The sequence below is a fragment of the Triturus cristatus genome, chromosome 7, assembly GCF_964204655.1.
Source record: "Triturus cristatus chromosome 7, aTriCri1.1, whole genome shotgun sequence".
NCBI lineage: Eukaryota > Metazoa > Chordata > Amphibia > Caudata > Salamandridae > Triturus > Triturus cristatus.
The window spans coordinates 1,125,338,603-1,125,364,034 of record NC_140590.1 but is presented as its reverse complement, the minus strand read 5'-3'; the positions used below and the strand labels follow the sequence as shown (position 1 = coordinate 1,125,364,034).

The following is a 25,432-nucleotide window of genomic DNA, read 5'->3' as shown; positions in this document are numbered from 1 at the left end:
CAGCCCCACAAACCCTTTTTTGATACCATTTGCAGAGAAAAACCCAGAAGCTTTCATTTGCAGCCCGTTTTTCCCATTTTTCACAAAAAAAACAAAATTTTGCTGTATTTTGACTAATTTCTGGGAACCCTCTAGGAGAATCCACAAACCCTGGGTACCTTTAGAATCCCCATGATGTTGGAAGAAAAGGACTTGGCGTGGATACCTAATGTGGTCAAAAAGTTACAGGGGCCTAAGCGCGCACTACCCCAAATAGCCCAAAAAAGGCTTAGCACAGGAGGGGGAAAGGCCTAGCAGCGAAGGGGTTAAGTTGCAGCAGATCGAGTGTCCTTTCACTCAAACATACCAAATCAGTCTTTACGTGCTCTAAATACCTTAAATAAGCCAGCCGCTTATTTATACACTAACCAGGCATTTATTTCCTCTTCTCTCGTGATTGTCCACGTTTTGTTAATGAAGAAAAATAAATGCAAAAGCTTACCGCAAGTCTTTCAATACTTTCTCTTTTGGGCCTGAAAAGGGGGTTGCCTAGCAACCGGAATAACCTTGCCTTTCCTTTTCTTTGTAGGAATGAAGCCAGGGACTGGAATCAAGAAGGGACAGGAAGCAGCAAAAGCCGGATGTGTTCTGAGAACAGCTTCGACAGGATGCCTTGCAGGACCGGAGTCAGGTAAGCTGTCTGGATGCATTGCCAATGCGACGAAACGAAGCGTTAGTTAGACACAAGTGCTTCCTTAAATAGCCTGGTGCTTACAAAGTTCTAGAAGACACGTGTGCACTGGGGAGCTGTTGACACGTGCGCTTGTCTTTCAATGTAACGGGGCACACCCTGCAGTATTAAACCTAACAAGCATTGGCCAATGCAAGAAAACTAACATTGGCAAAGCCAAGTGTGTACATAATTCAACAGTTTTGTCCATATTATAACCCAGATACTGATAATACATATTCAGGATATGATTCAGAACAGTTATGTGGAATCACAACATTTATGGGACATACTGGGAATACTGGCAAGCATTCCTTAAGGCATACAACAATTACAGAGAAACCAAACCCTGTACTAGGTGGGCATATCATGACAAAACAGCACAATTCCGTTTACCCATAACAGTCCCCCCCCCCAAAGGTCTTCTCAAGGGGCGGGGTTTAGCAGGATTTCGAGCATGAAAGAGCTTAACCAGTCGAGGGGCATGGACATGTGATTCTGGTTCCCATGATCTCTCCGAGTCATCATAACCTTTCCAGTCTATTAGATAATACAAGCAACCTTGTAAGCTTTTTGCATCCAAGACACGATGTACCTCATATTCTTCATGGTCACCAATAATCACCGGTGGGGGTTTTTGATCTTTTCGCGTAGATGGGTTATATGGTTTCATAAGGGATACATGAAAAACAGGGTGAATGGCATAGTCATCAGGGAGAGTGAGTTTCATGGACACTGGATTCAAAATCTTGTTGATGGGGAACGGGCCAATATATCTTGGTTTTAACTTCTTTGGGCCTTCCAATTGTATGTTTCTTGTGGATAACCAAACAAGGTCACCCACCTTGTAAGATGGTTCTGGAGTCCTGTGCTTGTCAGTAATCAATTTTGTATGCAGTTTGCTTTTAGCTAAACTTACTTTAGCTTTTTCTTGGAAATCCCGTAACTGTGTCAATCTGTCACTAACTGCTGGCATTGTGTCAGCAGGAGTGAGAAGAGTACTGGGTAGGGCTCGTGGATGTAAACCTGTCATAAAATAAAACGGGGAACATCCTAGTGCTGCATGAATGCTATTGTTATATGTAAACTCAGCAAGTGGAAGAACAGCATCCCACTGTGATCTTAGCGTAGTGGTCAGGCCCCTTAAACTCTACTCAAGATATTGATTTACTTTTTCTGTCTGACCATCTGTTTGAGGGTGACAAGCCGATGAGAGTGCGATTTCCATCCCTAAATGAGTACACAATTGTTTCCAAAATTTTGACACAAATTGGGGGCCCCTATCGGAAATAATCGTACTCGGAAGGCCGTGAAGTTTCACAATATTGTTAACAAAGATATCACTGAATTCACTAGCAGTTGGTATTTTTTTTAACGGAATTAAATGACTCATTTTAGACAAAAGGTCAACTACTACTAAGATTGTAGTGAAATTGGTAGACTTTGGGAGGTCAGTAATAAAATCTAAGCTAATCTTGTGCCAAGGAAGTGGTGGTATGGGTAGTGGCTGTAAAAGACCTGTTGGTGTTAAATGAGAGGCCTTTTGTCGGGCACAGACAGGACAGGCGTTTATGTAGTTTTGTACATCTTGTCTTAAATTTTCCCACCAGAAATTCCGTAGGCATAATTCCAATTTTTTAGTGATTCCAGGAAGTCCTGCGGTACTTGCTTCATGGGACCATTGTAACACCGGTTGCTGTAAGCTCTCGTGAGGAAGATACAGTGTTTTATCATGGACGAAATAACCATCATGGATTGTGTGTAGTCTATGCGACAACCATTTCTGTTGGTCTAAAGTCTGCACCTTTTGTTTTACTTCTTGAAGAAAAGAATTGGAGTGAATAACAGCCACTGTCTTTTCTGGAGGAATAATGTGTTGTGGATTTTTATTTTCCTCTTGCTGATTATCACCAATTAACCCAGACAATGTATCAGAGATCAATTGTTTTTGTCCTGGACGGTACGTTATTAAAAAATCAAATTCACTGAAGAACTGTAAACAGCGCATTTGTCTGGGAGTGAGAGCCTTAACAGAAGTAAAGAAATTAAGGTTTTTGTTGTCAGAGAAGATGGTGATGGTGTGTTTTGCCCCCAATAGATGATGACTCCATTCCGAAAATACTGCTTTAATTGCTAACAGTTCGCGTTCCGCAATCGTATAATTCTGTTCTGCAGGTAACAGTTTTCGTGAATAGAAGGCAATTGGATGTAGGTGACCCGTGAAGTCATCTTTTTGCATTAACACGCCTCCCAATGCACTTTGCGAAGCGTCCGCTTCCACAAAAAAGGGTCTGTCTGGGTCAGGATGAATTAAAACTGGTGCTGAGGTGAAGGCTTGTTTTAATTTTGAGAAAGCATTGTCAGCATCCGTAGTCCATTGAAACCGCTGCCCCTTGCGAAGCAACTGGGTAATAGGTGTCACTATGTCAGAGAATTTAGCAATAAAGCGCCTATAGAAGTTAGGAAAACCAAGTATCCATTGGGTGTCTTTGACTGAAGAGGGAATGGGCCAATTCAAAATAGCTTCGACTTTCTTTGGGTCCATTGTTATGCCCTCAGGAGAAAGCCAATACCCTAAAAATTCCACTCTTCTGGAGTTAAACTCACATTTCTCAAGTTTGGCATATAATGCATGGTCTCTCAAACGTTGTAATACACAACGGACATGCTGAACATGTTCTTGTTCTGATTTGGAAAATATAAGTATATCATCGATATACACGATGACGCAAATGTCAAGAAAATCATGAAGGACTTCATTTATGAAATATTGAAACGCAGCTGGGGCGTTACAGAGACCGAATGGCATTACCGTATATTCGAACAGACCGAATTTTGTCCGAAACGCGATCTTCCATTCGTCTCCCTCCTTAATGCGAATCAGGTGATATGCACCCCTTAGGTCCAGCTTGGTGTAAATGGTGGATCCCTTGACTTGGTCAATAGGACTGGGATTAGTGGCAATGGGTAGCGATTTTTAATTGTGGCTTTATTAATGGCGCGATAGTCAATGCACGCTCTGAGATCGCCAGATTTCTTTGCCACAAAAAAGAGTGGCGAAGAGACTGGGGACGTGGAATGTCGAATAAACCCGATTTCCAATAACTCGTCAAGGTATTTCTTTAGATATTGATTTTCTGGCTCAGTTAGAGCATAAATCCTGCTGCAGAGTAGGACTGCACCTGGAAATAAATCTATCCTGCAGTCATAGACTCTGTGAGGTTGTAGAGTGGTAGCTTGTACAGGATCAAACACATCAGCAAAATCTAAAAACTCTTTAGGCAACTGTGGGGACTCAAACTGCGATGCACCACATGTCATTTGATAAATTACATTTATTAAAATGCCATCTTCTTGATGCACTATCATCCAAGCTCCCTACAACGACTTCCGTTTTAATTAGGGCATGATCTGAAAGGACATTTAAAATATGTTCATATTTGCTAACTACAAGATTATGTGAGGTCAGAAAAAAGTCTATTCTTGATACTGAATCACATTTTGCTGAGTAACACAAGTACCCACGTTTAGCTGGATTGTTGAGTCGCCAATAGTCTACAATATCTAGATCAAGTTTACAGCTAGACAGGGCGATAGAGACTTGGGAATTATTTTGTTTTTGTTCTATCTTTGTTGAGTCAACTGAGGGATCCTGTAGAAAATTAAAATCACCTCCTCATATGATCTGACCTGGAATACCCAATAGAGCGTGCTTTAGTTGTAGAATGAGGAGTGGGCCAGTATAAGATCTAACTGATTTAGTTTTCCATGCGCAAATGTCCATCTTCCACCCAGATCTGAGTGTGAAACATTAACATAAAATTGAACATGCTTCCCTAAAAAAATACTCACTTCTCTCTGCGCAGAGCCCGAAACAGATGAACAATAAAAACCCGCCCAATTCTTAAGAATTTTCGGGGCATCTGATAAACTTTGGAAATGCGTCTCTTGAAAAAAGATAACATCGGTAAAAAGCCCTTTGAGCCAGCTCCCTACAGCATAGGCTTTACGTCTGTTGTTTAGGCCATTAGCATTAAAAGACAAAATTGTTCATTTATTCCTATTCAACATTCAACAATAAATGGGATTCATAAAGTGACTTGTGCCAGCTCTGAACGGGGCCAGAGGTTTAATATGATATTAATTATAACATATTGAACGTACCATCCTAGCCTTAACTCTGATCCTGATAGGGATATAACTTAAAATACATAGAAGTCCTTCGTATAAAATCCCTTTCTAGAAGTTAGGAAACTAAAAAATGCGAATTGTACAAAATGTGCATTGAGCAGCAGTTTTAGATAGCAGTTGAAACATAGCACTACAATAGCATAGATGCCTACTCTTTCTATAGGATAGCAAAAAGTGTGAATTGTGCAAATTATGCATTTGAGCAGCAGTTGTAGATAGCAGCTGAAACATAACACTACAATACCATAGGTGCCTAAGAGACATTCTTCATTTAACATATCTGGCAGCATAGAAAACTAATAAAAAACACTTCGAAGAAGCTAGTGTGCTAAAACATAAGCAGCAGATCATAATAGCAGCCGACATGTAAAGTGCAAAGAAGTATATATATACCTGAGAAAAAACATAAAGTGCCTAGTGCTCAATCTCCACCTAAAGTGCATACTGCGTTTCAGTAAAATTTACCCGTATATTGACAATTTCTCTGCCAAGTCTATTTATATTCTGAAACAATGATACTTTGCCTAAGAACTCTCTTTTTTCTGAATGCTTCACCCCCACTACCTCCCCCATGACCCACCCCTTGAAGGAAGAAAAACCCCGCTATTCCCACTATTCCCTCCTTCACCCTCTTTTTGCTGGATGCCATTTTGTTGCATCCTTTGCGTCTCCTGATTCACCTCCTACCCGCCCTAAAATGTCCTCAACTAGGAGATCTAATAACAGATCATATTATAATCCGATGCAAACTTTTGACTACAGAGTTCCTTTCAATATGCAGCACTCAGATCTTCCAAAAGGGTTTGTGCCTCTGATGTATCCGTAAAGACAAAACCTTTTCCTTTAGCCAGGACTTTTAGTTTAGATTGGTGTACAATTGATGCTTGTGCTCTTTTAGCCTTAAAGGAGTAAATCATTTTAATAAAATCCTCTAGTCTATGTGCTGAGGCTGCAGACATATCAGAAAAAAATTCTAAAATGTTGGATCTCAGAAGTGGAAAATGATCTCTTGGCTATTGCTGTATTTAAAAAAAAATCTTTAATTCTGTAGTCTGAGAAGTTCATTGGAATCGTACGTGGGTATTTGGCATTTAGATTTTTCTGTGCAGGAACTCTGTGTGCTCTGGTGACTGTGAGATCCCCTTGCAGCTATGGTATTACCTTTCTTAGGAGTGACTCAGAACACTTTACCATATCAGTGTTTTCCATGCCTTCCGGAATTCCGACCAAGCGCAGATTAGATCTTCTGTTATAGTTTTCAAGTCCTTGAAGTTTTTGCGCAAGTGTAGCGCATGGAGATCCTTATGCATAGCTGCGATATTGTCCTCTAGGTCTGAGACATGGTTCTCAACTACCATAATCCTTTTAGGGATGTTAAAAAAGTTTTCATAAAGCTTAGACAGCCTTTCATGTAACTGTGAGATTTCAAGCATTTGGGAAACTTTAAAATCTCTTAGTTCTTGTAAGTTGATTGTAAGCATGTTTTTTATTGAAGAATTTCCTTTAGTTTCCTCACCTGCTATTGCTTAGAATAGATCTAATTCTGATTCAGAAGAAGACTCAGACACTAATACTTCTGTCCTTGATTGAGTGTCGTTTGTTGCCCTTTCGGCGGGCTGTAGAAATTTTTGGTCTTCTTGGATAGAAGGAGGATTATCAGGGGTCAATTCTAAAGAGACTATTTCAGGTTGCAAATGTGAATAAGGCTGTAGATGAACTACCTAGACAGGTGGAGTAGGCTGAGCAGGATAGCATTGTAGAGTCTGCTGATCTGAGTGGCCTAATTGAGATTCAAGACTTGGGCTCTCAGAGCTAGAGTGTAGCATGTTTTTTGACTTGCCTTGTGTGGATAGATGCTTACTAAAAAGAGGATATTGCTTGGGACTGAACAGGTTGTCATCACCCCTGTTAGCTCTATCTCCTGTTCCGCAGTCTCCACCTATAGCCAGTGCATTTAAGTCTGCTGGGTCTGCTGGGTCCACTGAGTGTTCAAATGGGGTTTCATCCTCATCTGAGGGTTTGTAGATAGTATTCTGATCAGACTGTTTTTCTTTTTCAGCTAGAGCCTTTGCCTTAAGCTCCATTCTCTGCTTAGCATTCCTTTGCCCCCTCCGCATTCCTCGGGGGCAGGTGAAGGTGTTAACGCTGTTTGACCCAGCGGCCCGGAGAGCTCTTTCCCCTTCTCAGCTTTACTCGGTTTACCTCGCATTTTCCAGGTATGAACTTTCTCACTACCTTGCCTCTTTTCCCCCGACTTCTTCTCCTCGCCTCTTCCTCTTCCCCTTCCCTCAGCTCCTCTCTGCCACTGAAGACGGAGTACGCAGGATATAGAGGCCATGTGCAACAGGCTTTTCTGCAATCTACGCGTTAAAAGGGAAAGTATTGGACAATGAGCAGTGGACAGTAAAGCAGTCTTTTCTTTTTTTACAGCATAGGAGACAGGGGCAGTGGGGAAAAGCTTTTCAGCACACTGTACTTATGCAGGTGGTGGACAGCAGGCGAACAGCTGGTGCATGGCAGCCTTTCTTTCTTTTAATCAATATGTCACAGGCGTTTTGTGATGCTTTGGTGTTTTTGGCGCTTGGGACTAATCGTTTAAAGTTTTTACTACTTTGGTGTTTTTGGCTTTTTTTGGGGTGCGTTTGGCATTAGGGCGAGGCAGCAGGGACGCTAGAATTAAATCTTTAATTTGGCCCTTCATGCCTTTCACTTTTCTTGCGCCGAAGCTGGCCGAGACTCACTGGGTTTCTTATCCTCCAAACTTGCTGGTCCCGCAGCTCCCGCAACCCTTGCCGCTCACTGCTCGCTTGCTTTATTTGCTTAATAGTCCTTTCCAGGTGCTGCCGGTGTCCTTCGATCCCTTTTTCCTCCAACCTCGCTTGTTCACTTTGCTTTAATCGCTTCCGTTTAGGAATCGGAGTCATCGGAGCTTTGGAAACGCAGCGGCCATTCTTCTCCAGAGCGTCTCGTGGGCGGGGCATCAGTGAATCAGGTGATGCTGACGGCATCGTGTGTGGGTCACGTCAGTCTCATCCCCAAACTCCTGTACCATCCCCAAACTCCTGTACTATAAAGATTTTAAATATTTGAAATTCAGGACTAGCCAAAATGCTGAACCAAAAAGATTGTGCTAATGAAGCCCTGTTAATATAGATCTGTCTGTACTATAGCCCTTTTTGAAAGGAGCGGTTGAATTTTGTCGTCTATGAAATTGCTTCCTTATTGGGAAACAGAAGAGAAGTTGGGAGCATTCCCTGCCAGGGATGGAGTAAAACTCAAATCTGGACCGTCTGCAACACCTTAGGGTGTTGAATGATAATCTCCCAATTGTACAAATACAACTGTAATGGTTTCCCTACCAAGGCCCCAGAGGCTGGATTAACTCCTACCTGCATAAGTGGAATTGGCGGCATTGCTACCACCCCGATATCTGCCTCGCTAGGCATCATAATCAGCTCCTCTATTGTGGGTGGGGTAGAAGTTGGAGGAACCAGAGGGAGCACCTCTTGCCCTCTGATAGTAACCTCTGGAAGCCTGGTTGAATCCATGGCCTAGTGCTTGGCCTCAAAACCGCCTGGCCCTGACAAAAAGGCGACCCTGGAACACTTTCTTCATAGATGGCTGGGCCTTGTCCAAGGCAACACAAGTCCTTAGATCTTTTACACATTTTTCACCAAATAACAAGTCATTCACTATAGTGCTCACATTTGGGGAGGCCAACTCTGCCAGTTTCGGCTCAATCCTCATCAGAAACAATTTCCTATGCTTGGTGGACATAGCACAGTTATCATTGCTGAGGAGGCAAAATGCCCTTTGGGCCCATTTGAGGATTTTACTAATATTCAACAGTGAATGAGCTTCCTTCTCCTGAAAAGCCAGTTCAAAAACTTGTCTGAGAGGCCTGGAAAGGCCAAGCAATGTATCTTGCCATACAGGCCATGTCCTGTCTAGACCTATTTTGGCATCTGTCCCAAACTTCTTAAGGAAGGTCCCATGTTAGAATCTAATTCCGGCATTTCCACCACTTTGCCAACGAGAGATGGCCTAGGGCATTCCGACCTCAGTGCATGGCACACCTCACACTCAAAGCCATTGTGCAGCCTGTTCTAAATATAGTGCACCACCTCCATACAGGGCACCAATTCTGTGGATCTAGGATGAACAATATTTTCTAATAGCAGGTTCTTATGATCTATCTGTGGTAAAACAGCAGTGGCATGGTGCATCTTGTGTTTGCGTTTTTAATGCTGGCTGTGGATCATAATGGGGAATGTCCGGATCTGACGGTGGGGAAGAAGACGTAGAAGACAAGTTTGTCCGGGGGAAGTTGAACCCGCTTAGATACCTGAAGGACCCTTGGATGGAATGCTCCTATACTCAGGACAGAGGCCGCAATCTGAGAGCGGACGTCCGAAGTAGAAGAGGAAACCCTACCTGAGGCTCTTTGGGTGAAGCCCACATCATTGATCATAACATTGCCATAAATGGAGTCCCCAGGGTACCCTCACAACTCTTGCAGTACGTATTTGACTAGGGGTTGTGAGAAAGGCATCAAAGCCCTGATTAGGGCTCAATTAATGGAATCCTCCACTTGAGCATCAAGTGCTTCCACCAACCTCTCTTCCAAATGGAGCTCATAAGGAACTTATGTGTATTCAATATATCCTTCATCCTCATCAGTGTAGTACACCATGCTGTTTTGGGAAAAATGCAGTGAATGGCTGGGAGAAGTTCAGGGAGTGGTATAATCCCCAGAGAAGGTATATTAAATCCTAATAGGCATAAACCCAAAACCAAATGGCCCAAAAAACAGCCAAATTCAAGTGGATGGATCCACCTGCATTTATCCCTAGGGCAGAGCCCTTAATTCGTGCTTATTTACCCTGTCGGTCCTTCTCAGGGGACTGGAGTGTTGCACGCATTGTGCAAAGCCATTCGGATAGTCCGAGGACCTGGATTGGCTTTATGTGCATGTGCTAGCACAACAACAAAAAGAGGACTGTGCCAAGTGGACCTTCCTCTCTTATTCCCTGCTCCTGCTCCACACTGTAAGGTGCCAGGCAGTGTTAAAACAATGAGCCCTGAGGAGCACCATTCTGAGAGGTGGTTACAGTAGATAATTTTGGATAGGTATGTTTGTGACATGTAAGATTTATGAAGCCACGTGCCCCTCCTCGCTGAGACAGGCCGCATAGATTTACTATCCCCAGGAATAAGAAAATCTGCACATATGCCGTGGTGGGCAGGTAGAGAAGTCACCACCATGGTGTGGGATTGTTGACTGCCACATGGAGCTGGTAGTCCGGAGCAAAGGTAGGTATGTGGGAGGCAATATAGAGAGCAGAAAATGGGAGCAGGCATGGTACGTGCAACACCCACAATGTCGGCCAGCGTTAATTTTTGTGAAGGGGAAAGAGGGAGGGGACCGGGCTAGCAAGGCCTCACTGGGACAGGAATGAGCAATAAACCAGCAGGGACCATAGGAAGCATGTCCTTGCAGGCAGACATATAACTGAGAGGTGGCAGCAGGAACCACAGGAGATGTGGTCCCAGTAGTGATTGCAGAAGAAAGTATGGAGGCAATGCAGGTTGTGCCTAGGAATAAAGTGGCTGAGGGCCCAAAAAGGAGCATGGAAGTGGGGCAGTATACCTGGGAGGCAGGTAGAGAGAGGGCAATCAGGTGGTAGTTGAACTTTGCAACAGATAACACAAAGGGACAAAGGACAGATGCCGGAGCTGTGATGCTAGAATTGGGTGGGGGAGGAGGAGGAGGAGTTAAAGGTGGCAGATAGTTGAGTTTTCAGAAGGGCAGAGCAATGGCTAAAAATGCCTCTATTCAGGACTTATGGATGCAAGGGGGAATGGGGTATGGCACCGGTACAAAGGGGGGGCATTTCACAGTAGCTGGGAGGGGATGGCTGGGGCCACATGTTAAACTCACAATGGGAGCAGCCATGGCAGGAATGTGGGTGGTGGACCAGGAGCAGGATCAAGAAGGACAATGGAAATGACTGCCAGGTTAAATAAAGGGTCAGACAGGCAGGGATATTAACCCCAACATGCTGGGCCTTCCTTTCTCTTTGTAGGCACCAGCACACAGTGGTAGGGCGGACTCAGGAGAAGTGGGTGTGGCTCATCTACCCTGAGGTGAATAGAAGGTAGGGTCATAGGCTGCTAGCTGAATGATGGTTGGGGATTGTGCATCCACTGGCATATGAAAGTCTGGGGTGGCCTCAGTAGTTTGTTGGTCCGGATGGATTGGTGCAGTTCCCGGGGTTGAGGAGTGCAGCATGGATAGGCACAAACAAAAGGTACAGTCAGCAGGCCGCAATACAGCCCCCTGGCACAGTCTGGATTGCACAAGGAGACAGCAGCATGCAGGTTACAAGGCCGTGGACATGCAGGTGGTGTTGCATGCTTGTCACTTGAGTAGAGGGAGGAGGTCATGCAGCTGCATTATGACAAAATGAGCTTAGAAGAAGGTGAAGTGGTAGACGACAGTCCTCCTGGGCAGGAGGAAAATAATTGGTGGAAGGGCGGTGCATGCAGGGTGAGGGGAAATTAACACAATTGTAACTAGCGTTTTTCAGACAATGGTTCAGAGGGAACGTGGTGCTATGCTGCATGGTGATGGCCCTTCATGACTGGTTAGGTGAATGGATCCGGAGCAGCGGCCTACCTTACTACCCGGTAAGGTTGATGAACTCGCAGGTGCAGGGAGGTGCAGAGTCACAAGAGTGTTGACCTGCGTAGGTGCTGGAGCACAGGTATAGCGGGGAAGTGAGATGACAGAAAGGTTTATATGTTAAAGATGCAGGAGTTTGGAATAAAGGTGCAGACAACAAACAGTAGGAGTGGAACATTTCAAAACACGTCAGACAAACCGGTGAGGCAGGAGGAGACAGCACAGGCAGAGACACAAAATTGAGGGACAAGGGCAGTCAGGACAAGAGAGCACACAAACCAGAAGGGAAGAGAGGGCAGCAGCACCAAGACAAAGGAGACAGATAAGAGATGGGGATTGAGGAAAGCAAGGAACTCAAAATACAGCAATTGCTTTTTTGGTGTTGAAAGAGCCTCTGGGCGCCAATCTAATATTAGCAACCAAGGAGAGGATATGGAAGGGGAGAATGTTGAAATGATGACGATACTAAACAGCGATATCTGAGGTAAAGAAGGTTTCCAAGGAGGAAGAATATGAGTTGTCAAACCGGCTGTGAGTGCAGATGACAACAGAGAACTGGACGACAGGAATTTTAATTTTCGCAAGAGTATACTGCAATAAATTTAAAAAACGGTGTGTTTCATTGTTCAAATATATAGATGTGATCCGAAAGGCACAAATAAACTATAGGGGGTGCTCATGGGTTCAATCTGATGAGGGGTTCTGGGATCAGGATGGCGTGGGACACCAAAGCAAAGTGGGGTGAAATTTACAATGATCTGTGGCAACAGACAATGGGACCATCCAAGATCGGTAAAACCATATTTACAGCAAGTGGTTTTCCTTTTGTGTACCATCCCTTTCAGCCCTGTCCTACCCGAGAGGGGGTGGGAGTGACACCACAGAATCTGGGGGCACTCGAGACTTGTTGGGATTTCAAAAAAGGTTGCTGTGTAAGAGAATATTGCAAATGTCAGTATGTGTGCTCGAAGTGCACAGGTAGACAACCCCTGGTACAGCGCCATGGGGCTCGGGCAGCAGACATGGACAGCACACAGTACAGTGGACAACACAAGCAGGCAACACAGGTTTCCCTCTAAGAAATGCAGCTTGGGGCTTTCGGGAGGACGAGGCGCACAAGTATATATGGGCAAGGCCTGATACTCCAATTGATGTGGAGCGTTTGGGCTTTTGGGTGAGCAAATGTGACAACAGGCAGGATGCCATGCTGCTACTCAGGGGTTTTTGGGAGGGTTTCAGGCTGGGGCACAAGGACCTAAAGGTGTGTAGAATGGCCGGAAACCTGAAATCGGCACAAACACACAAGCAATAGGTAAGAGCAGAACTACAAAAGGAGGGAAGAATGATTGGCACCTTCAAAGAATTGCCTCAGCCGGATTGGATTTTATCACCTATTGGAGTGGTGCTGAAAAAGGATTCAGGCAGTATTGGCTCGTAAAACATCTGTCATGGCTGAGAGGGAACTCAGGCAATGATTTTAGGAGGCTGCATCAGTCTCTTATTCCTCAGTTGACTGAGCCATGGATTTTGTAGAAAGGGTAGGGCAGGGGGCCTAAGTGGCACAGTGCAATGTCATTGAGTCAGTTATTGCCTCTTACCAGTGCAACCGGAAGACTTTCATTTGTTTGGTACGCAGTTCAAAGGACAATGGTATGTGGATAAAGCATTACCCAAGGGATGTTCCATATCATGGGCATCGTTTGAGCATGTTGTATGCCATACAAGTCACTGAACTATGGTGGATTATCTGGATGATTTTATTTTTGTGTGGCTATGTGGTTCTGTGGACTGCCAGCAAATGTTGGCAAGTTTTGAAGAGCTCATGGGTGAGTTGGCAGTGCCATTGGCCTCGAAGAAGACAACAGGCCCAGTACAGTTCTGGGGCTGGCTTTCATCAGGACCAAGAAAGTGGAAGGTGAGAGGACAGGTCTAACAGAGTGTGTATAGCCGTCTATGTGAGGCGCACGCTAAGGCGCCTTAACTGGCAGAGGGGGTATTCCTCTTATTTCCAATCACCAAAGATTAATGGGACAGGCTCCATGAGTCAGGAGTAGGGGTATTCTGTCACAGCTACCATTTGTAGCTGACAGAGCTCATACCGCAAACCTGTGTGGCCTCTCTCCGACTTCGACCACGGAGTCGGAGAGAGGCCACACAGGTTTGCGGTATGAGCTCTGTCAGCTACAAATGGTAGCTGTGACAGCATACCCTACTCCTGACTCATGGAGCCTGTCCCATTAATCTTTGGTGATTGGAAATAAGAGGAATACCCCCTCTGCCAGTTAAGGCGCCTTAGCGTGCGCCTCACATAGACGGCTATACACACTCTGTTAGACCTGTCCTCTCACCTTCCACTTTCTTGGTCCTGATGAAAGCCAGCCCCAGTTTCCAGGCACTGGCTGAAATATGTTGACCCCACTGGATGGTGGCGGCCATTGATACCTCCTTAGCCATCCCCTGCCTCCTTTTAATGCTGCCCATGGTCCATTATGAAATAATTCTAATTGGTATTTGGGACCATAGGGACAGCTTTTAAATATACACGCACTACACCATCACTGCACACTCACCTTGACAATAAACCAGCTCCGATGCAATTGCAGGCGTCGCAGCACACTTGGGGTACATTCGGTACCCCAAGTGGGGGCCGATGAGGAAGCATGCCACCAACTAGGTTGGTGGGTGAGGCCTTTCTTCAAAACCTAAATGGTTTCCCTTGACTAAGAGACTATTCTGTTTCTTCATATCTACATACACATATCCCCCTCGACCGTGGGGCTAGTTCCTTTTGATTTTCCACATTCGTACTCAGGGGAATTGAACCAGCTTCCTTTTTTTCTCTCTCTCTCTTTAATTTATATGACCAGTACAGTACTCTCATTCCTAGAAATCCAACTGGATTCTAACTCTATGGAGGAAAAGTCGCAGAGGGACAACCAGATGCACATGCAATTACTATTGGATACAATGTTGGTAAAGAATAAGATGACAGTCAAGAAAGTACAGGTCTTGCTAGGACATTAAAAAAATGAACATGCAGAGAAGTGAGGGTAGGTAGGATGTTCTGCTAGAGATTGGGCAGGTCACTTTCAGGTGTTTTGCAATCACATCACCACATACAGTTGACAGTCGGCACAAAGGAGGATTTACACACCTGGCACAGGTTTCTGGCAGAGTTCAATGGCATACACATAGTGGTCCCAAAAGAGATTGAATGGGAGGTATTGATTTATAATTATGCAGTGGGGGCATGGGGTTTGGTTGTTACTGGCAGGACAGGTGCTGTGCCGAAGAATAGCCTGAAGGCTGGAAACAGGGGGGCGGGAGCATTGGTTTTCTGAAATTCTTCCCGCTGGTGTTGGTGGTGATGATATGGGGTCAAGAAGCAGCTCACAGGAAGGTCCTGATGAGTGTAGATAACATGGCAGTGGTTCATATTGTTAACAACAATCCACCAGAGATGTGAATGTTATCAAGCTGTTGCGGGTGTTTGAGCTGGTTTGTCTGAGACATGATTTGGCGTTCAGGGCTTAACACATTCCGGGGCTGGACAATAGCAATGTAGCTGCTTTGTATAGTTTGCAGTAGGATAGGTTCCATGTGCAGGTCACGGAGGCAGCCAAAGTCAAGACACCCATGCTGGTGGACATGTGGAACATAGGTGAAAAAAAATGCTTCAGTTGGTGGTTGGGTTGCTGGCGGAATCCACCAGTTGGTATTACAATCAAGCATGGGAGGAATTTATTACCAGGGGTGCACAAAAGACATTTGAGTGCTGGAACAGGGACAAGGATGTGGCCCAGTTTATATTAGCAATGACTGTCAATGGTCTTTCTCATGTCACGATTACAGGAAATTTGGGTGGGAAAGCATGTATAGGCACTTTCCTGTGTGGGAATGCTCCATTAGCTAGATAGTTAGGGAGGGGGAGATTAGAAGCTTGGGACAGAGAAGGAGGGGTAGTAGGACCAGGGCGAGGAAACCTCTGACAAGACACCTTTTGGCAATATATTGGGAGCACTGCCCACCATCTGCTATGGGAGAGAGGAGACGTTGTTCTTTGTAACTCTGATGTCATAGATGTTCTTTGGTGCCTTCAGGGTGTCAGAATTGGTGGGTTAGGAAAGAGGTCAAGGGTTTAGAATGGGGAGAAGTGGTCATAAGGACCCCCAAGAAAGACATCCTCATGCACCATTCCAAGACAGACTAAAGGTCCAGGGGAAAGACAGCGGTCTTGAAAGAATTCCCAGTTCCAGCATTATGCCCTGTTATCCTGGCCAAAGAAATGAAGGCAGCAATGGGGTACGTAGAGGGTGTGGTTTTTCAGTATACCAGCAGGACCAGGATCACCTTTCAACAGCTGTGTGTGCTAAGGAAAGCATTAACTAGTGTGGCAGAACCCCAAAAGATTATGGAACACGTTCTATCAGAATTGGGGTGGCCATGTATGCGGCAAGACTGGGTTGGGGCAGGGATGGTTTGATGCAGCTGGGCAGATGGTCATCGGAGTGCTTTAGAGATTGGTGGGGTGGGAGCAGTGAAAGGAGGGATATGTGGTGGCATCTGACATATTTTGTTTTTTCAGGTGCAGTGCCTGGTCCAGTAGCAGTCGACCTGTCCATTTGGATCATGGGACATTCTTTAATAAAATGGGCTGAGAGACATGAACTTCAAAAAGGTCAAGGCGTTAACCTTGGGTTCGATGACAGCTTGTTCAAGGTCACATGGCAGGGAAAAGTGGGGATGCCATGGTGAGAGTTACTGCATTATTTAAACAAAATGTTGAGGTGCCATAGATGTCCGGATGTGTTCATTATTTATTTAGGGGAAAACAACATTATGTTTTCGAAAGGGTTAGCGTTATTGAAAGAAATGAAGAAGGATATGTGGGAGATCAAACAACAATGGGCAGGATGTTAGGTGATCTGGACAGAATTAATTCTGAGAAGAGAGTGTAGGGGGGCAGACAACCTGCCACAAAAGATAAGGCTCGACACAAGGTGAACAGGGATATGAGGTTACAAAACAGAAGCAACAAGAATGACTGACCAAGGTCCAGCTCAACCAATACACAGGTATTAAAGACAATCTGTCAAATAGGTGCAAAAACACTTCCTACATCCGTCATCCAGAGATGTGAAATGAATCAAAACATAAGACCAAAGATGGAAGGTGCACTCATTGTATCTGGACACATTCAATCAAATAGTCCAAACGGTATAGTATTTCTCTTCTTTTTATTCTTGAAATTCTTTTCATTTCGATCATTCAGACACGAGCAATGTACAGCCAAAGCGTTTCGTTCCGTACAGGAACTTCATCAGGGCTCTTTCAAAGAGAGTAGAATATAGATGAGGTACTCCTAGGGCAGTATGTGCTCCTTTATGACTCGTTGCGTCACAAACAGAATTAATAGGCCATAGGAAAGTTATTTCATTCCTTGCGTATTATCATCCCATGTGTGAAATGATACAAATTGGACCCTCATACGATCCAAATGATGAGAAGCATTCAGAGTAGTAAAATTCCTATAGGACGTGCAGTATAAGCCTTGTATCCGGCGTTCGGTCCAAGCAGGGTAGCTGTCGAGTACTCGACAGCTACCCTGCTTGGACCGAACGCAACGTGACGCAACGAGTCATAAAGGAGCACATATGGAGAAGTGTGGCTCACTGGTTAGAGTTGCAGACCTGGAAGCAGAAGCAGACCTGGAAGCAGAGTTCAGCCTGGGACCAGGGTTCAATTCCCGGCTCGGCTGGGTCTTGAGTCCATAAATTGTCCATGGACTCGATAATTCTCGCTCCAGTGCATACTTGATTCATGGGTTCACACTCTGTGACTCTGGGCAATAGCTTGCTTAATCTCCACAATGGCCCCTCGCGGCGGGATGCCTGGCTTTCACCTTGTGGATGCCCTGCTGGGTTATCTCACAGGGGAATACCAGGACGGGTTCCCTAAGCAAGCGCTTAGAGACCGGTTGGTGATTTGCGCTATATAAATATCTGCACATTTACATTTACATTTACATACTGCCCTAGGAGTACCTCATCTATATTCTACTCTCTTTGAAAGAGCCCTGATGAAGTTCCTGTACGGAACAAAACGCGTTGGCTATACATTGCTCGTGTCTGAATGATCGAAATGAAAAGAATTTCAAGAATAAAAAGAAGAGAAATACTATACCGTTTGGACTATTTGATTGAATGTGTCCAGACACAATGAGTGCACCTTCCATCTTTGGTCTTAGGGATATGAGGTTATTTTATGGGGACAAGATTTCAGGAGAGTAGAACATCTGGATTTGAGGTATGATGTACCAGAATTATTTAGAGGGTGCGGAGTGCATTTGTCTTGCTACAAGATGGAGTTATATCTATGCCAGGAGCAAGCGGCTTTGGATTGAGCTCTGAACGTGCTTAGATGAAATAGTGGATCCTATTTGTGGGGTCAGAAAAGTCAGGGATACCTTAATTGAGTGGTGGTTGGGAGATAAGTTGCCATGGTTATTGATTCAGATTATTGTTGGGCAAATAGAGAAGCAGGAAAATGGCGCTGCCAATAAAATTACACCTGAAGGAAATAATAAATAAATGTGAAGATGTAGGATTTGTTAATAGTTAGATGTTAATAGATGGATTGAAACTCAATCAATCAATCAATCAAACAATCAATCAGGGTTCTTGTAAAGTGAGACTACTCACCCATAATGGCCTCAAGACGCGAAGTGGTAAGAGAGTTAAAGTTCAACAATTCAATAACAGGGTAGGAGTTAGATAGTTTGCAAGATGAATAAGTAAAGGAGGGTGCAAAGATTAGGGGTGGGGTAAGGAGTCATAGGTAACTGGTTGTATAGCGAGGTCTAGTTTTGTTAGGCAAGGACCAAGGGGCTTCTGGTTGTAATGCGTGCCTGTTTTGAATAAAGCAGCCTTTTACACACAATAAAGCACAATTGTGGTCTGTGCTGCTCCCTTTTTACCCAATATGAATGCTAATACTTAGAGTAAATTACTTGTGTTATATGGTGGCTGCTAAACCAAACTCGATGTATGTGATAATGAGATCTCATCTAAAAGTGAACCAATGTCTTAAGACAGCATATGACTGGGTGGAATGTTTATAAGACACATATCATTTCCAACTTGTTATTCAGACCATTCAGGAAAGACTGTCCAAATACTTAATCCAAAATGTTTCCCTCTGTGAGGGAGCCTTCTATATGTTAGTGTTTGGATTATTAACAATGATCTTTTTGATGACAGTAAAATGAGGATGGGCTGTGTTACAGTGGTGGTCCAACCAGTGAACTATAAAACTGCAATTTCTGTTCCTCAGGATCCCATAACAATTGATCTATTGCTTGGAATGAGGGGTGAGATTGATTATACCTTTTTCAAATGCCGCCAGCACCTGACCGTCCACTTGTTCAACTGAATCCCCTAGAAGACTACAATGCCTGCCCCTCTGTTGGAATGAAGGATCCAGAGATTCAGAGCCTATAGATATCTTACCACCACCCAAATTAAAACATCAGTGAATCAGCTGATTGATCCAGGCACTCCTCCTGATCACTACCCAAGAGATCAGAAGAGGAAAAAAAGCCTCTTGACCATCCCCCTATGGTCATCTGCTCCAAGCTGCCAGGGCACAGAACTGAGAAGCTTGAAGATGCTGTGATATAGATTGTGAGCTCAAAGTCGTGGGGGTACTGGCTTCAGAATGCAGAGGGTGCCCGCATCCAGCAGGAGCTTCTTGCAGATCACATAGAGGTGGTAAGATAAATAAAGAGGGAGCCAATGTATCACTGGAATATGTAGCTTCCTTAAGGCCAGGGCAAGAGGGGTTACTCACATATGCATCAGGCAGGCTGAATCACTTGCCCAGGGTTGCTGCAGCAGCATTCGGAGGCAGACCAGTTGTTAAAAATGCATCCATTGTGCACTGAGTATGGGGTAACCTAGTATAGTTTGCAGATCCTGTAATGCCAATCTCGTCTGAAGTGGATGAGCCCAATGGAACCTTTACTTTTTTCTCAGTGTTCGAAGAGGGAACAGAAGATGTGTGTGCTTTATCTCCTTTCAACCCACTGTGGTAGTCACCAAGCCATTGCCCCCTTAACCGGTATTAGGCGTATTTTCTCCAGCTTAGGGGAGGATTCAGAACCTGCTGTACAAAGTTTCTTTGTTTTTTTGTGGGCATCCTGACTGAGTTCCTTATAGTGCCTCTGCTGTGTCACTTCCTCTATGCCCAGGGCTTCCACCTCTGTGTGGCCTCTATTCTTACCACCCACATGCAAAGTATTCACCGCCAAGCTAAAAAATTTTAAACAGGCAGTCCTGTAGCAGAGGTAATGCATCTGGAAATTCAGACCTGCTATAATGTTGCCATGCAACCTGGAGGCAGAGCCAGTCCCCCTGTACCTTGGGGAGGGTGCCAACTGGACTTCCGGCACCAGGATGCAGAGCAGAGTTTCCGTTCTCCCTCCTTTGCCTACATGCAAGGCGAAATAGCCAAAACAGAAGAGGGCCAATAGCACGCCACCACACTCTAGTGCTGGTGTCTGAGCAAAAGTTAGTCAGCACCCAGTCACTGCTGGCTCCTGTCCTCACGGCAGCTAAGTCAAGCGAGATCTGCTGAAGACCAAAGGCAGAGGGAGGCTGAGGAATCCACTGGTAGAGAAGTGGTAATCTGGGGATTCAGGGTGGATTGATGGGTTAACTCAAGCCGGCATAGGTGAACCAGGCGGGATCTTGAGCGCCAGGCCTTAGCAGCAGTCTAACTGGAGGCCACAATCTTTTCTGCCCAAGTGTGACTGAGTTCACTTCACCGAATTGCTGTCCCCTCTGGGCAGATCTCTCATCTATGTCATCTTCATTTTCTGATTTGGATGTGGGGGGACACAAGGCTCCTGCCTCTGGAGGCTAGCTATCATCTTCTCCTGCAACACAGAGAGGACAATTGAAAGCACTAGCTTTGAAGGCCGCACATCTTAAAACTCAAGTGATTCTACCGAAGCTTTCTAAAAACATGGGTATTGTTCAGTCATGACTCAGAGTACTCTAAGCTTCCCAGTCAATTCTTCAGAAGGTAGTGGAAACTATTAGCTCGGAGCTTACCCAGCATGAAAGGCAGATCACTACTTTATCTTCAAGGGTGGAGGACTTGGAAAATCGGTCTTGTAGGAACAATTTGCAGGTGTTAGGGATTCCTGAGGGGGCTGAAGGGGATGATCCCTGAGGTTTCTTAGTTTCTCTGTTCCAAGAAGCCTTCCCTGCACTAAACAATTGGGATATGGATTGTTTGATCCAACGTGCACACCGTTTCCCTTTTCCACTTCCCAATAAGCCCTCCAGGTATCATCAGGCTATATTGATATACAGTGGCAATTTCATTCTTCGGCAAGAGATCTATAGAGTAGCCACTCCTAAGCAGAAGCATCAACATTTTTGTTCGATCAGATTTCTGCCACCAAACAGTCATGAGGCACTGACAACTCCAGAAGCACATGCCAGCACTACAGAAGCTTAGGGCCTGTGTCTCTTTTATGGAACCTGCAGCTCTGTGGATTCAGAAGGATGGCCACACCTTTTATTGTTATGATAGTGTAAAGGTCCATGAACTGCTAACTAAGTGGCAACCAGTGGGCTGAGGATATTCCATCTTGTTCTGCCCTTTTCTCTTCCTTTCCTTTTTCTTCCTTTCTTTTCACTGTCTCTCTCTCTCTTGTTGGGTTGAAAGGGCTCCTTCGGTATTTGCATTATGGTTTCTGTATGTCGGGGGCAGAAGAGTAAAGGAAGAGGAGGAGGGAGTAAAAGAGGGGGGAGGTTGAGGGAGATAAGAAAGAAAAAGAAAGAGAAATCTTAAGATTTAACAGGGAGAGGGATCACCCTTTCTGTGTAGGGAAACTTAAGTACAAGTCCTAGGGCAGTCAAGGCAGGGCTTTCTTTTTGGCTATTTATTTTTTTGTAGGGATTTTGGCCTTGGTCTGTCTCGTACTTCTTTCTTTGTTAGTTGGCTCTTTTCTATCCCTTAAATCTTCTCTTCAAGTGGTCCTCATCTTTAGATAATCCGTGGGGGTAGGGGCATGGACCCTTGGTATAGTGGGCATATAACTAGGGGGCAGGGGTGAAAGCTAGGGTGGGTTGGGGAGAGGGGTGGGGAAGAGGGGTCACTTTTTTGTCATGCTGAGTATGTGGGCCAACTTGTTTGGTAATTGACTTTGAGCAAGGCCACTTACAGCTATAAAAACTGTTATCAGAATATTTGCTTATATCTTTTTTTTACAAACTGTAAGGTGGTGGATTAGTTTGTGGATATTATGGACTAATAACAGCAGGTAGGATTATTGGTGGTCCTGTCCAACAGCTACATAGCCTCTCATATACTCTCATGGAACATTAATGGGGTTAAATCACTATGAAACCAGAAACGGATATGGGAGGAACTCAATATACTCCAGCCTCTAAATCTCTGTCTACAGGAGACTTATATGTCTCAGACGGAAGGCCTACTATTGAAATAGCTTGATTATCAGATGCTATCCCTCACTTTCTACTCTTCCGCTCAGAGGGAAGTCGCACAGTTCAGGATAGCAGGTGGGGGGTACTAAGGCAAAAGACAGATCTAGGGGGGTGTTGGTTTATAGCTACTATTCAGTAGGATAGTTAACAGCTCGCAATTTGTGTGCTATACGGCCCGGATACAGATGATCTACAGGTCTTTGACCCCCTCTCATCTGAACTTCATCTCTAGATCCCGCCCTATATCATCTGTGGTTATTTTATTGTGACACTATGTCCTAAAAAAGACATGGCATCCCAGCATGTATCCTCTGATCAGTTTTCTGGTGATCCTGCTCGGCGGGGCAAGTATCAGCTCCAAGGGGCAGTTCAGCAGTCACTCTCTTCAAATGCGTTCGTAGACTTTTGGCGGTTTAAGCATCCTCGGGATCCGGGGTTTACATTTTACTCTGTACCCCACAAAGCTTCGTCCAGCCTGGATATGTTTTTGGTTAGCAGTCATTTGGTTTCTTCCTCAAGTATTATACATAATGCGCGGGTCCTTTCAGATCATAAATCTCTGTCATTGTTTATGTCATTAGAAGTGGGCAATCAGACATTAGTTCCTCATTGGTGGAAATTTGAATGCAATCTTCTGTTGGAATATGGTTATGTTAGCTCTATTAATTCACATGTAAGTGAATTGCTTGAATTCAGTTTCAGATCAGCTCCACTCCAGGTGGTTTGGGATGCTCTTATGGCCTTGTTTTAAGGACAGACTCCAATTTGCCTCCCGTCGACATAAGGTTGAAATGACTGAGGAAATTGCAGCCAGGTAGTCTCTCAATGCTTTCGAAACTGATCTGAGTTATTGTCTGATGTTTGAGGATGGGCGACGGGCCACTCAGCTCTGGGAGCAGGCTACTATTCATAGAGCCTCTCTTAGAAAACAAATCTGCAATTGAGCAGTAAAATATGCCAGGGCTCAGCAGAAAATCTATTATGAAAAAAGTGAGGAACTGGGGTGTGTCTTATCATTTAGAGTAAGAAACAGATAGCTCAAATAATATTCAGCAGATCATGGATGAGACTGGGTCCTTAGAAACTGACCCTGAAGCAATCCTTCCCTGAGGGTATATCTTAATTTAACCAGCAGTATCTTGAATGCATGGCAATTTGTATCCAGTGATCCAAGTTAGAGTTACCCATCACACTTGGTGAGGTTAAAGACGCCATTACCTCTCTGACCAGATGCCATTAGCATTTTATGTTACCTTCTCGCAGTACATGACACCAGTTTGGAGGGATTTTCTTTAATTCTCAGAATTAGCTGGATATGATTCCTGAGTTGTGGAGGGAAACAAACATTATTACCTTCCCTAAAGTGGGCAAAGATTCCACACCTTGTGGGTCATACCGCCCTATCTCGCTACTCAATACTGATTCAAAGATTTATACATGCGTCCCCGCTAGGTTGCTGTATTTTTGCTGATTTGGTAGATCCTAACCAGCATTGTTTCATCCCAGGATGGGACACAACATCTCATGTCAATACTGCTATCATAGCACTGGGGTTATCTCCGGTTGGGGAGGGTCAATTGGAATGATATGTCTGTACGCAGGGAAGACCTTTTTTATAGGGTCTCCTGGCCCTTCCAATGGGGGATCATGGAGACCATATGCTTAGGATCAGTTTTTTTTCTCAGGAGTTAGACGTCTCTACTTGGGTCTCAAGTCTAGGTCATGTAGTGCGGGGCAATCAGATCTCATTGCTATACTCTGTGGGACGAGGCAGGGGTGTCCTCTCTCCACTCAGTTATTCACTCTTTCTATTGAACCATTTATTCACTCTCTAAAATGAACATTGGAGGTGTAACCCTTTAGACTTCATCATTTTGAGGGCAATATTTTAGCTTACATGGAAGACATTGCTGTTATGGCCCTACCCCGATTAAACGTCTATGTTAGACCTGGCACCATTGGCGTGGATCTCCTTTCCATTTTTCACTGTTTTCTCCTCTGGTTTTGCTGGTATTAGATGCTCTGGGTGCTGTGCCACTGCCATTCAGTGCCACAGCGTGAATGCTCCCTGTGTAAATATGACATGTGAATTGGTATATCTGTGATTGGCTTATTTGCTTTGCCTGTTAGTCCCTAGTAGCGTGGCCTGTGTGTGCCCAGGGCTGGTAAACCAAATGCTGCTGGTTGGCCTGCAGCACTGGTTTGCCCCACCCACAGAAGCAGCTTGTAAAGTGTATCTCAGACCTGCCACTGCAGAATCTGTGTGCAGTCCAGAACTGCCATCTTGGCTGTGAAGTGCACCCACTTCCCAGCCCCTGAACCTTCCCTTGGCATCATGTAAGTCACCCCTATGGTAGGGTGCATTGTATGTGTAAGGTAGGACATGCCCTGGTGTGTGTAGTATGTCCTGGTAGTGAATTACACCCAATTTCGGTAATTTCACTACTGTAAGGCTACCCGTTCTCCATAGGCCAGAATGGGCAGTTTGACTATTACACTCTATAGTCCTAACTGACCCCAGGAACATGGTAGGAAAACGAATTTAGTATGCCTGAGCTCAGAATATTAAAATACATTGTTTAGTGAAGTTTATTTTTATATTCTGTGTTTGAAAACGCCACTTTTAGAAAGTAGGTATTTTCTTGCCTTAGCCTTCCAGTGTGCTCTGCTGTTATGTGTATTGGCTGTCTGGTTTTGGAGGGACAGGGCAGGCTGAGTCAGACCTGGGTTGAATTGAGAGATCTGCATTTGGAGCATGGGAAAGGGTACCTCCTTGACCTGAATAGGGCTGTGCCTGACAAGGTGAATGCTGGCTCCACCTCCTACTGTGCGTCTGATGGCAGACCCCCTCTTTCTGAAAGGAAGGATGAAGCCTGGTAAACAAAGTGCTCCAGGACTGAGCAGAACTGGTTCTGGCTAGGTTCAGTGACTTGTAGCTTTTGAGAACAAAGACTTTTGGGGTATAAATACCTGTGCCAAAACCCCTACAATTTGTATTGCTCCTGGACCACAAGAAGAACCTCTGTCCGTGTAGCTGAAGGAATCTGCAGGAGGTGACTATCCTTGTGCTTGTGTGCTGTTTCTTGAATTGGCCTGCAGTGGTTACTACTGGACATGGAAGAGGAAGAAAAGGACTTTGAGAGAACTTTTTATTCATCTTGCTAAAGCAATCACCCAAGGGCTAGAAGAGAGCTAGCCTCCTGCTGAAGTCTCAGGCACATCAGACTTCACCACCAGCCTCCTGTTTCCTCCCAGCAAGGATTTCTATCTGCAGGAGAGGCTCCTGTGAGTTCCAGGGCCTCTAGTTCTACTACAGAGAAGAGAGTGCTG

General features: G+C 44.8%; 1 long non-coding RNA gene across 1 annotated transcript in view; it reads left to right on the top strand.

The window, feature by feature from the left end:
- Nucleotides 1-650: 650 nt before the first annotated feature.
- LOC146811206 (uncharacterized) overlaps nt 651-25,432 on the top strand; it is a 101,778-nt gene continuing 76,996 nt past the window's right edge. The window contains exon 1 of the long non-coding RNA XR_014965798.1: nt 651-670. This is a non-coding gene — a long non-coding RNA (uncharacterized LOC146811206). The remainder of the gene's footprint in view (nt 671-25,432) is intronic.